This window comes from Limanda limanda, chromosome 3 (genome assembly GCF_963576545.1).
Source record: "Limanda limanda chromosome 3, fLimLim1.1, whole genome shotgun sequence".
Lineage (NCBI taxonomy): Eukaryota > Metazoa > Chordata > Actinopteri > Pleuronectiformes > Pleuronectidae > Limanda > Limanda limanda.
The window spans coordinates 7,365,063-7,379,021 of record NC_083638.1 but is presented as its reverse complement, the minus strand read 5'-3'; the positions used below and the strand labels follow the sequence as shown (position 1 = coordinate 7,379,021).

Here is a 13,959-nt window from a genome sequence, read left to right as displayed (position 1 = left end):
ACATAGTTAAATAAAGAGATAATTGTCTGTTTGCCAGGTCTTTGTTTTGGTTTTACAACACAGATACAACTCTGGGATAAACCCACCGAGCGGTAACTGTCCAGCACCAAACCACTTGAGTAAAGAAACCGAGCAAAATCCAAGATATGAAGATATTAAGTTGTATATTTAGGTTAGTGGAGACAAGGAAAAGATAAACCCACCCTCCTCTGGTGGATCCCTCAGTAGGAGCTGGAAAGAGAGGGACACCTGGAACATCCAGCTGAGTGACCTGATATCTGAAAAGCAGAAACAAATGGATGGAAAGACAGAAAGTGGATAAAATGTTTGATGCATAATGACTAGTTTGGTAAAGAAAGTTGCTAAACATGAAGCTCGACAGACATGACATAAATCTTTAGGTCGGTGGCACCTCCATCACATGATCTTGGAGAAGCAGAAGAACACGGATGAAAAGTGGTTAAAAAACGTGAATCTATTGTTGATGTATAATCACATCATTAGTCGTCTGCTTGTAAGTCGTAACTTTCTCTAGGCAGTGATATTTCAAAGTTGTGTTTCTGTCCCTTCAACCACAACTGGCTGACAAAACAAAAACATGAAGTAGATAGTTGCTGGAAGAAGAATCACACTTTATATGCTGAGGGGATGAAACTGTGACGGCAGCAGCAGTGGGCCGTGACACTTTGTTATTTCTGCTGCTTAATGGCAGCCATAGTAATGTAAATACACTCGATGGAGGAGGAAAGAAAAACCACATGATCAAACACGGACTCATGTTTCAGGAAAATAAATAAAGAACTGATTATGAGCATCTTGTCTCCAACACGATCGTATCAACACTGGAACGGTTCATCTTTTATAAAGTCAATACCTCCTCATATCTGAAGTTGTTTTCTCCGGAATGTGTGTTTTACGTATTGCTGTGGTTGAAGTGGTGAAGTGAAATATTCCATGTAATTATAGATATGGATTTTCAATTATTTTACAGCAAAAAATTTGCATGACAGGCGATTTTCTGTTCAGCCATGCACAGCTGGAAACCCAGAGCTCCAGAGCTTCATCCCAGGACAGTAACGCTCTTAGTTGTTAACCACTGGATTAACACTGTCCTGTCCCTGGGAAGAACTTTCCTCCCGTGACTATCGGGGGTGTTGGAATCCTCTTTCTGTACGAGACAGAGGAAGAAGTGTGGCCGGGAGAGAAAGCGACTGTGAAAGAAATGGGTCAGCGAGAGACATGGTCGACACTTCTGTGAGTTTGGTCAAACGCACTGAACCACTCGCTGTGATTACCTCTGACATTAAACCAGGATTGCTAATAATGTGTTAGAATGTGACAGAGGGTTCAATCCCCTTCTCACATCCAAAAGGAGTAATTATTGCTCTGTGTTATGGTATTAGTCGTGATTTGCCGCCTGGACTTCAAATGAATCCAATAAATGGGTCATATTAAACTTGTTTGGGAAAAAAGAAATGACTCCAGAATTGACAAATCCTTACAAACAGAAGTGATGAATTCATTTTTTAAACCCTCGTCACTCGTCCTGATCCCTTCAGTCCATAGATCTGAAGAACAATCCTCCAAACAAGTTCAGAGGGCACGACTTTCTGCAGAGAGATTGGGAGTTCAGCAGCGTTTGCACGACGTGACTGACCAGTGACAGGAATCACACATCATTCAATCTCTCACCAGGAAAAAACACCCGGCTGAGTGTGTCTGGTCTCCAGAAATCACAAAAACACATGTGAGCAGAGATAGGATGAGTCCGACTGATCCTCCAGCTCCTCAGTCTCATCCTGCTCCCGATGGAGGGGAAAGATAAAACATGGTGTTGTTGTTAGAAGTAAGTGAGTTATTGATCCGGAAGGTTGGACAAATAATTGCAAACGTGTGAATTCACTAAAGCGGGAACAGGATGAGCGGATGCCGGTTAAATCAAAGAAATAAATTGAAACACAAGAGGACTCCGAAAAAACAGAGCTGCAAAAAGATGAACAAAACAAAAAAATTAAAAAACTCCTCCTGTCTCTAGACAACATTTCCCCAGCAAATCTTTTTTCCTTGACCTATTTCCTGTATCATGTTTTACTGCCATTCAACACAAGAAGGTACAGAAAGACATATGCTGACAAAATGAAAGCTGCCCAGGATGAAGAGCTGATCGGACTCTTAATATCTGTCAGTCTTGCTTGTTCCTCTTGTTTGCAGAGCCCGACTGGGAGCCATCGTATTCAGCTCCGACAGCAGAGGGATGGAGGAACCACACCTCCAGGCAGCTTCGTCTGTTCCTGTGCAAGGCTCCACATCCTGCTCAACGTCAGCAAGAGAGAGGAAATGAACAGTGGACATCCAGGGAAGGGACACCATCACAGCACTGGGCAGTTCCATCAGCGACAGGCTGGAGGAGGGGTATCACAGGTAGTTCCTTTCTGCACCAGTAAGACTGTACAACCAGCTCTGCTCCCAGTAAAACTACACAAACCCATTATGATCTGCACTTACACTCTGGTTAACTGTTGTAACTGTGCAATCAATTCCATTTGGTTATATTCTCACACTTTGTATATTCAATTTTTATATTAGTTTATACTCAATTTATCTTATTTTAACCTCTTTACAGTTACAATCGTAAGTATTACAGTAGCATTTACTATAAAATAACCATGTTTTGAGACTAATAAAGGATTATTCAAATAGCAATGTGTGCATATTATTCTCAACTTTACCAATAACAATGTTTTTTCTTAAACTTTGGCATCTACTCACTTTTACCAGCTCATGCTTAAACGTAGCTTTCTATCAAGTCTCTTTTCATTTCTACAGTACGTCACACAGAAGCAATAATTAAAAGTCAGGTGGCCCCTCACCACTACTGCCACCCTGTCCTTTGCTCTGATTGGCTGAATTTGTAGCTGGTTTCTCCAGATACGTAAACTTCTCGTCGGAGTCTGTGAGCCCCTTGAGTTACGTCTTTGAAGAGTTCACACAAAATGAGTGGCGACTGCCGATTGAACGCCAATTTTGGCGCCTGACTGGGGTTTTTCACTGCGACTTCCAGAACTCGTCGGTGTGAGCCGGGCAAAGAGGAGATAACTTTGTTCTCGTCATGCTTCTGAAGCAAAATAACTTTCTGTTTCACTACATCCTCTGTGTTTTGAAAAGCCGTCACGTTTTTGCCTGTTTAATCCTTAGCTGCAAAGTGACTAGTTAACTCCAGCTGCCAAATGGAGAGTGAACGCCCAGATGCACCAGAAAAGGAAATCCAAACACCCCTGAGTCTGATTCTATTCAGCAGGATTAGTCATGAATCTGTGGTTTGAACATCAGGATAATTTTAAGAAATTAATTATAGATTCAAAACATTAACACAGTGTTTAACCACATGGGTGTTAGTCATCTGGGTTAACACCAGTTTCGGTGACATCAGCAGAGGAAGCTTCCTTTCCTCTCGACTCACGTTTCTAAATATATATCCTCCTCTACAGCTGTTGGTGTCAGTGCTGACCTGAAAACTGCCAAAATGGAGGTTTCACTCATGGTTTGTATGTTAAAGTCTCTCGCTGCCGAATCCATCTCTGTCTTCGCCAATGAAGCAACCGCGACAAATTGATCTCAGAATGAGAAAGTCCTTAATTCTTCCGTCCCCTGGTGACATTTGAACAGTAATTGCAGAGGGGACTTATTCTTGGAGTTTTATTGAGCATGTTCTAGAAAAAGAAGTGATTTCTTCTGTAGAATCCTTCTAATGTGTAAAGTACGAGTGACTGCACAACTCAATCATTCCAAAGTGCAGGGCGATTCTATTTTAAACATGGCAACAATACTATTAGCAAGACAAATCTGACACAGATATATAATATTTCAGTTAGAATTCGACAGGCTTGGAAAGGTTATCTGCGAAATCTGGCAAATACCAAGTGGGCCGGACCCATCAGGGAGGTGAAGAGGAAACACACTGGGGAAGAAATGGACCGTCCTGCCTCGAGCGACCTGATGTCGGAGCATCACATCTGATTGTGTTACAAGATCTGAAATAGGCTTCATATACTGCAATGCAGGTACAGCACCATGATAACCTTTCCCAGGAGGGATGGAGGGAAGTAATCAAAAGAGCAACAGAGAAAAAAATATAACAATCGGGGAAAGAAATGAAAAGATGGAGCAGGAAAAGGGTTTGGATCAGCAAAATGTTTTCAGTGACTTATAATATACTTTTTTAATTGTCATGATGCAACATTAACCAACCAGCAGCGAAGAAGGAAGAAAGCGTCAGGATGCAGATTAATAGAGACAAAAAAACCTTATGTGTCTCAGGTTGTGCTGCATTAAGCAACAGTGGCAGTGCTAATGGAGATGTAGAGATAATAACGGAGCTAACAGAACTAACACTAGTGGAGCTGTAGGCCAGAGAAGATTCATGGTATTGATCCTGCAATGAATTATTATGTGCCAATCTTTAGAAACCATCTAAACTAGAAAACACAAAGGATGCCTCAGAAAAATACCCCCCATCTTCTTTACCAAACAAGACGAGCAAGAGCCAGAAGTGCTCTTCTGGGGATGCGATGGTTTTGTCATGTCCTCAGAATGGACTAGAACTGCATATAAAAAGATTCCCTTAAGGTGGACAGCACCAGGAAAACACACACCGAGCCAAACACTGAGTCATGAGGGAGGTGAGGAATATGAGAAGCGTGCTCAGTGAAGAGGAGGACGAACAGACGCAGATCGACTGTGGAACAAACAGGAAGTAAAGTTCCTGTTGAATGAAAATCTACAGCTGAGTGTCCACAGCGCTGTCCGTGGTCCTGAAACAGCCGTGGAGCTGTCAGATCTATTATTCAGCAGAAATGTAATAAATGTCCTGATATTGTAGTTTGTGTTTCAGAGGAGAAATGGGGCAGAATTGTTTTCCCCAGTCCGTTCCGTGGAATTTGATAAAGCTTTGATGTAACTGTATAATTACGCAGTTAATTATTGTGACATGTCTGACAGCCATGCACAATTTAGAACATACGTTTTAAAATAATAATACATATCCTTTGCTTATTTCTTGACGTGACGCAGAAATTTGAAATGAATGAGGCAATCAAAGTTTAACTCCAAAACGCAGACTGCCTCAAGCCATGTGTGTGTGTGTGTGTGTGTGTGTGTGTCTGTGTCTGTGTGTGTGTGTAGACGTGTGTGTGTAAGTGTGAACGTGCATGAACCTAAATCTATGTTACCTTACAGTATGTGAGCTGTGTTGTGTTACTACACAGCAGCTCGTGCACTTCACCGCCAGCGGCCGTACACAAGCTTTGTATTTCAAGGACTCAACGCCTCTGTTTTTTTTTTCACTCAGTCGGGGTTGAGTCACAGCTCCACTCTAAAAAGAGATCCAGGACAGGGAGGGTGGGGGGGGAGTAGGGAGGGAGGCAGAGGTGTATTCTGAGAACTAAATAATGCAAACAGGGAGGAGACAATATTGTCTTTTGTTCGTCTTGCAGGCTGGGACCCTTGAATGTATACAAATACAGTGGACAAACATGGAAAAGGGCTTTTAAATGCATGATAAGCTGATGGATGCCTGTCCAAATGCAACACAGTCTTATTTATCATAGTATGTTTATATTTGAGCAATTATCTGACCCATGAATTCGGCCTCAGATTCTCCTTTTTAAGATCCAATAATTCAGTTTTCCTTTGTAGGTTGGAAGTTAATGCCATATTGAAATGATATTTGGCTTCAGGTCGAGTTTGGTCACATTGGCTGAACTACTTAATTTTATTTTTTACACTGCACGGACACAAAAATCAACGCCTGAAGAGTTCAGGTCAAGCTCGATCCGTTTACTCCCGGGTTCTGAGACATTCAGACGGAACTTTACTGTACAAGCTGCTGAGTAGAACAGCCAATAGGAGAACAGCCAATAGGAGAGCCCCTCTCTCCAATATGCCCTGTGATTGGTCAAAGTCTCCCGTCATGGGCCAGAGTTCAGTTGAAGAAATCCACTTTTCTCTCACTTGATTTACACGATGCTGAAAGGTTCTTATGGAATTGTTGGTCGACGACGTCCAATTGTGTTTCCTACTGCAGCTTTAATGCTGCTGTTGCTATAAACTATGTATATCCTGGCTCCTTGTATTTGAGGTGTCCTCTAAATGAACCCACAGAGAAACAGTAACCGACTGTGCTGCTGTCCTCAGCTCTGCACACTTTACTTCCTCCACTTCCTTGTTATAGTTTCCTACAACAGAACTGTCGCGCTGCAGCCTGACTTCTCTCATCAGTGTCATTTCCACACACAGCGGACGGTGGTTTTCTCTTAAAAAATACAACTCTTACTGTCGAACAACCAATCAGCAGAAAGGGAAAGTTAGAGACTTTGGTAACAGTGCGGCCACTAAACCGGAGATTTCTCCATCTGCATCAGAAGTTAGTAGCGTCTGAGACACGGCGCTAAAAGGAGAATAAATATTGGACTTGCATTTATCAGGTGGGCACAAACACGACTTTAAATGAACGGTAATGTTGCTGCGTATTTGCTGGATGAGTAAACAGGCTTTTTGTTTGCTGTGTCAATTTATCATTCAAATCAGGGAGCGTGACTGTTGTGCAGATTTTTTTTATATTTGTTGTGGAAAAGTTCACCAAAGCTTCTAAAGGACAAAGTAGCAACAAAACACAAATACCGAAATATATCCAACCTTTATGTTTAGCAGGATTTTTTAACTTTTTAGTAGCATTGTGCGATTCGGTATCTTTCAAAAACCAGACATGACACATCAACTGAGTTTCTCTTCGTTTTTTAACACAAAAAAAACAGACTCAAGGTAACTGTCAATATCTGAAAACATGCCAACAACGTTATTTACAAATGTGATGGGGCAAGAAACAGATTTTTATTTTATTCAAACTCACAAAAGAGATTCATTCAGTCGCCGTCAGTTTGTTTAGAATCCATCTCACGATCGGAGAGCTCCTGTCTCGATCTATACGACCACTGTGTTCCGAGATCATAGACATCATTTTTTTTCAGTAAATGTCATTTAAAGTGGCGGAAATTAGCAACAAACATTAAATGTTAAACTAACTTCTGTCAATGTTCAACACTTTTAATTAGAACCTGTCTGATGCTGATATTGATTTTTAGGGGGTAAAATATGACACAATAGGTTGTTTGTCCATTTGTAGTGAAGATGTTTGTTTTTTTGTGTTTTGTGTTGTTTCTCTTCACCTCTTCCTGAGCAGGGGACTAAAAGAGGAAATTAACTTCCTTTCTCTTTGTTTGAAAATACTCTCTTATTGAGTTTACAACATTTACAATTAAAATGTTCTGCATTATGTTCAAAAGCTGTGATTAAAGCTAAAGAAAACAAGGGACTGATGATTATCTACATGTTAGACTCATTGTGACCAATGTCATTGTTTAGCACAATATCTAATCCGTAACCAGCGGCACTTCAGGAAATTAGAAAGTAATTCAGTTACATGACTAAGGAGCAACCGACGGGTCACTGTGAGAATTGTTTTTAGATTTTATTTGCTTCACAATGAATATCTTCACGGATACAGATGTCTGCATCACAATGAGAACTGGAAACTCCTGCTAGGTGATGAAAACCTAATCCTTGAAAGACATTCTGGCTGTGATTCCTCGATGGCTCCTTACATGGCAACTTTATTCAGGTTTTAAAATATAATCTCACTGAAGCGTTCATGCGATAATTACTAAAAATAAAACTGAGTGTCCACTCAAGTCTTTAACGGACACTTCAACCTGCGAATTAATGAGGGCTACTAAAACTAATGTACAGGGCAGCAGTGTGTTGAGGAGGAGAGTGTGTAAACGCAGGTAGTTGGATGAAAACACAATCACATTCTGCAGAGAAGAAGCTTTTACACCATTTTACTTGGCAGGGACTTCAGGTGATAACAGAGCTGTGGATTATAAATATCCAATAAGTGAGCAAGCTGAAGGTTTAGGTGGGAACCAGTAGAGATATTTGTAAAATAAAATGGGCATGACATTTAAAAAAACATTTCTTTGGCATTACTGGTTGAGGAATGTGCGATGTTAAAGTTTCTTGTTCTTTCTTAATTAAGTTTGTTGCTTTAGAAAAAGCCTCTAGGCAAAAAAGGTTTTTTGAGTAAAATATCCGAGTAAATAAATCAAAGTCCTGTTTATAAAGTGGATCTTAAATGCAAATCAAACACACAAAGACAGCTGTGCTTGTGACACAATAGAAAAAACACGTTACTTCCAAATCCTAAAAAACGGATCAAATCAGATCAGAATTCAGGAAATCTCCGAGGACATCCCCGTTTTTATCAGAGAAACTGATCTTTTATGACCTGGACACACATACGTGAATGTTTAAGTGGATAGATCCTTTGTTCTTCTTATCTGTGCGAGTGAGGAGGAGAACAAAACATTTGCTTCCTGTGGCAAAACAAAATTGCAGCGTCACATAGAGTTGAACTTTGATGACGAGCGATATTTGATTTACATCGGCGAGGAAGGGCCCTTAAAATAAATGAATGTCAACTCATCAAATGTCGACCGTACACCACTTCACAGTGGACACATTTTAAATTATTTACCGCCCGTCACACCTAATTATTTATATTCACTCTTCGATAAGCAGCACTTACATTATGCAAATATTGGGCCGTGGTGTTGAGGCGTTTTTTAAATGCTCTGTTTACAACGTTCCGTCCTCAAAGAAAAAACGAAAACACCAAAGTTAAAAGAACGACTTCACATCTCAGCAGATTTCTGAAGAGCATGTGAATGCAAAGCAAATCCTTATCCAGCTACGAGACACTCTCTGGCTCCTTTCCAGAATGTAGATGAGAAATCACAAATAAAGAGATCCCATGGAAGACGTCTGTTGCATAAGCAGTTTCTGCATGAAATCATATTTACCAGGCCGACATCAGTGGACCCTTAAAGCTCCGATTTACAGCCTCTGTGTCTGAGAATACTAACGTGTGCTCGGCAGTGGAGCTTTTGATCAGGATTCATGTGATTGGTCGGACATTTACACATTAATAATACACCGACCCGGCTTTCCCCTCTGTCATGTCGCTCTGGTGATATTCCAGAGCGCATATTTGCAAGTCTTATATATCTGTAAATGTCACAGTGTCAAAATTAAGATATTTCCATATTTCCTCTATTCCCAGAGTGCTTGAACTTCATTTTCAGCTCATGACTGCTCATATTTGTCCTCTCCCCTGTTTGCTAATCTCATTTCAGCGGTTCAGGGCCGCCGGAGGGAGAATCTGAGCATCGGCAGCAGAGCGAGAGAGCGACAGCTGACCACAGGGGCCGAGGCAGCGGCTACTGTGGCTAACCGGCTCCAACCATGCACATTGAGCCTCACACATGCAACCACCAGTACCTGCATCTCTACAGGGGATAAAACCACCAAATGCAACCGTGTGTGTGAGTGTGTGTGTGTGTGTGTGTGTGTGTGTGTGTGTGTGTGTGTGTGTGTGTGTGTGTGTGTGTATGTGTGTGTGTGTGTGTGTGTGTGTGTGTGTGTGTATGGCAAGCCGATTGAGCATTTATTCAAAATCCTTGATATCAAATTTCAGTCCCCTCCACTAGTTCGGTCTTTGTCTGCACTAGTTGGACGTTTGGTCGCACTAGTTCAGCCTCTTACTGAACAAGTTGAAAAAAAAATCTAACTAGTCACTCTTTTTCAGCAACTAGTGGCACTTTTGGTCAACTAGTTACAACAGAAACCTTACTAGTAACACTGTGCGCTGCACTAGTAGAGCCAAAGTCTCCACTAGGGGGCTTTTTGCTGTACTAGTGGCCCTCTGGACCGAACTAGTAAGGCTGAAAGTGTTACTAGCTAACAAGTGAGCTGCAAAAGCTCTGACATGTAAGCTAGTCAAACATGGATTCAGCTCACTTGTTAACTAGTGGCCTCCAATTTGCTGCAGTAGTTAACTAGTGGGAGCCCAAATGCACACTTGCAAACTAGTGCAGCCAAAATCTTCACTAGTTAACAAGTTAACACCTTTTTTGCACCTTGCTAGCTAACTAGTGAGGTGCAAAATGTTTACTAGTAAGCTAGTGGGCTTGAAATGTGCAGTAGTTTGCTAGTTGCAGTGTTTTTTGACTGTACGAGCTAACTAGTGAGGCTGTAAGGGCTTACTAGTATGCAAGTGGCAGCCAAAATGCCTACTAGCTCACTTGTTACACTCCTGGACACACATGCAAATGAGGGGATTAAAATCGAAGCTTCCTATTGGCTCTCCAGCAAGAGCTCCACCCAGCAGAAATGTAACCCTATAAAGCCTGATGAGGTTTCACTGCTGTGAGCGGCCAGCTCCTTGGTTACTATCCAAACAGAATAAAGCACGTACATGTGTGTGTGCGTCAGATTCATTACTTTTTTTGAACAACAATGAAACAAAGGTGAAAATGTTTTAGCACTTATTCTTATTTTGAACAGATTCCTAATAGATGTACAGAAAAGTCAAATCTCAGCTCTAGATGAACATTATTAACAGCTTAATCAAAATATCCAATAAATCGTGGTACTTTACAGAAAACACTTCAAGTCATAATCTATATTCAATCTAATAAGTGACAGGGATTTCAGTCCGTGAATCCAATAGTTTTCCCTCCTGCCTCTTTGAAAATCCCACATCAGTAAAGTCCATTTCAATTATATTCTGCTGGCATTACAGGCGCCTGTACTGCCTGCAGAATATAATTGAAACGGATACAAAAAAATTATCTGAAGGTGCAGAAATTATCCAAATACAGGAATATTCCATTGTAGGCCCACTGAAGGTATAATGCTATTATATTAAGAACAACTAATCTGATTTTATTTGGAGGTCAGTGTATGTTGATCTGCTGCAGTATTTGCTATCGCCAGTAGATGGCAGAGTAGATTTTCTTTACTACTTTTCAATTGAAAACTTGTATTATACAAATGAATAAGGAAATGACTAAACTAGTGATAATAAAATACTGTGTTCATAGGAATTACACATCTGTTAACATCCAGAACGCTATTTCATATATCTTAGGATGTCAACCATTAACTGTATCATAAAACATGAGCACACATGAGCACTGCTTCCATTTTTAACCTAAGGAGTAGTATAACCCCCCACCAAAAGGGGGCGCACTATGCGTTTTAGCAAATGGAACCCCCCACGAACAAGAAGCCCTTTTCTCCTAGGATTTCTTCATGATACCTGAAGGTCCCGGATTTCGGTATGAGATAACATTAAACACTCGAAATATTAACATAGTCTACCTGTTATTATACTAATAAGGTTATTTTTCAACTAGACGTCCAACTTGAGAGTGTCAACGGAAGTGATTCCATAGTTATCTGCTACTGAAAACTCAGGTGAGTGAGGACACAAGTAGTCACTGCTAGTCACGATTAGCATCATGCTAGCGAACTATTAGCATCATGCTAGCGAACGTGGGCAAGAACTAATACTGCTGTTAAGATGCTATTTGAAAGATTACCTCTTTAAAACCAATCGGAGTAATAATATAGTGATTATTAATGTTACAACGAACTTTAGGCAGCCTGTTAAAATAGTATGCCACTAAGTGTTTAAGGTTCAGCCACGCAGCTTATGTTAAATAGCAAATAGATATGGTTTAATATGCAAGTGCACTGCAGGTGCATATAATTTGAAAAGCCAATTCATATGTGAATGAAGTTCAAGTTATACTGTGAACTATTGTCATGTTTAGTTTCAAGTATAGTGACATGATATTGTAATGATGTTATCATATAACATATTAATGAAAAAGGATAAGCCCTTTGTTTAGTGATGTGCAATACTTTATTGTTTTGATTTGTATATTATTATTCAGTGAAGCACAAGTTGTAATGTTATACTAGTGGTAACTGTGATGTTGTTTTATCATCTCAAGGTAATCTGAGTGCACCCAGGTAATGGTTACACATAAAGACAAGAAGTGAATGAGATCTCATGTTAGAAGTAGAATAAGAGAACAGACACTGATTATTCTGCACTGTGTGTTGATTGTTTTTTTATTTACACTAGAAGAACCTGAATCTGAATGATGAGATGGCGCACTTACCCCAGATCGTGGATACGGTGTGGCCAACCGTGTAATCCAGATCGAACCTGATTCGTGTATCGAGAAGACATCATACCCCAGTCCTGCCCGTCACGTAGACGGGTAGTACTGAGTATAGAGACCTAAAGACCCGGACCAGAACGGAACCATTGAATCCTCAAGCACACACACTATTCAAGGACTGTACGGACGATATCCAGGGAACTGTACATATACACACTGACAGGACTGAATTATTTACAAGATTTATATAATATTTACTGTTTCTATTTTGTGCTGTTTAATACTGTTTTATACTTTATATTGTGATTGTTCGGTGACTGTTTGTGAAACAATAAACTGGTCATTTGTTAAACTTGTTCTTTGAAATAAGCCTACCTCTCCTTCGAACCTAGGAAGATATTTAGTACTTTTTCTAACACTAGCCCAGACAAGTGCTACACATGGAATGCAAGCTCTGTCAGAATTTGAAAATGACAAATGAAAGGTTATTAATCAGCTGTCACGCTTCCTAAACAAGCTTTCTTATCTCTTACACATTTTATTGTTCTTATGTGTTTCTACGTTTCATTTCTATCTTTTGCTTGTGTTATTTGTGTTAGTATACCTGCTCTTGCTACTTGCTGCCTCTTTCGTTAATTATAAATTGTATTGCTTCGTTTTATCTTGCACTATTTGCTTTGTTTTAATAAGTTTTTTTATTTTTAGTTGTTTCTTCACTTTATTGTAAAACACTTTGAGCTATTAATGAACCCTAATGAATCAACATTTAATCAATACAACGTTTTAGGCATGGCTGCTAAAATAACTCACATGCCATAAAAGAATGTTGCTCAAAGGTTTAGATCATCACAATTCAGAGCTGGCACTTTAAGGCTTTGAAACACAGTTTGAACACTGACCAATCAAAATCCTTGTCCCGCCTGCCTCATTTGCTTACAGTCCACTTGTTAACTAGTGGACATTTGCGCCCCACTAGCTCAGTAGTGGCTGCATTGGCAGTTTCCATGTTAACTAGTGAGGCACAATTGTCCACTAGTCAAACTAGTGAGGTTTTTTTATACCTTACTAGTTAACTGATGAGGCTCTAAATGGCTCACTTGCATACTAGTGAAGCCTAAAAGTCCACTAGTGAGCTTGTTGGGGTCTTTTTTTGCCGTACCAGTGAGCTAGTTACAGTCACATTATTTCACTTGTTAACTAGTAAGGTCCAAAAAGAGCCACTAGTTAACGAGTGACACTGATGTTTCCCTGACTAGGTGACTAGTGAAAGACATTTTGTCTCACTAGTTCGACTCTGAACAGAACATGTAGGGACTTTGACCGAACATGTTGAACATTTTTCTTACATGTTGGGCATTTTCTTCAACTAGTTGAGCTTTTCTCAGAACTAGTGAACGACTGTACGCAACTAGTAAGACATTTGATCGACATGTTGGGCTATTTGTCCAACTTGTTGACATTTTGGGCACACTAGTAGCCGTTATCATCTTACTAGTTTGACAAAACTCCTCACTAGTCGACATGTGCACGCAACTAGTTAACTAGTGATGTGATTAAAGGTTCACTAGATAACATGTAGGACAATACAGAATTTCACTAGTCAACTAGTTGCGTGCACATGTCGACTAGTGAGGAGTTTTGTCAAACTAGTAAGATGATAACGGCTACTAGTGTGCCCAAAATGTCAACAAGTTGGACAAATAGCCCAACATGTCGATCAAATGTCTTACTAGTTGCGTACAGTCGTTCACTAGTTCTGAGAAAAGCTCAACTAGTTGAAGAAAATGCCCAACATGTAAGAAAAATGTTCAACATGTTCGGTCAAAGTCCCTACATGTTCTGTTCAGAGTCGAACTAGTGAGACAAAATG

The 13,959-nt window shown here is 40.2% G+C and overlaps 1 long non-coding RNA gene across 2 annotated transcripts; it reads left to right on the top strand.

The window, feature by feature from the left end:
• Positions 1-10,847: 10,847 nt before the first annotated feature.
• Positions 10,848-12,447, top strand: LOC132998673 (uncharacterized). 2 transcript variants are annotated; one of them, XR_009677996.1, is made up of 3 exons: positions 10,848-11,234; positions 11,313-11,373; positions 12,050-12,447. It is a non-coding gene; the product is annotated as an uncharacterized LOC132998673 (long non-coding RNA). The 2 variants fall into 2 exon arrangements; XR_009677997.1 differs by having other exon boundaries at positions 10,851-11,234; positions 12,053-12,447.
• The last annotated feature ends 1,512 nt before the right edge of the window (positions 12,448-13,959 follow it).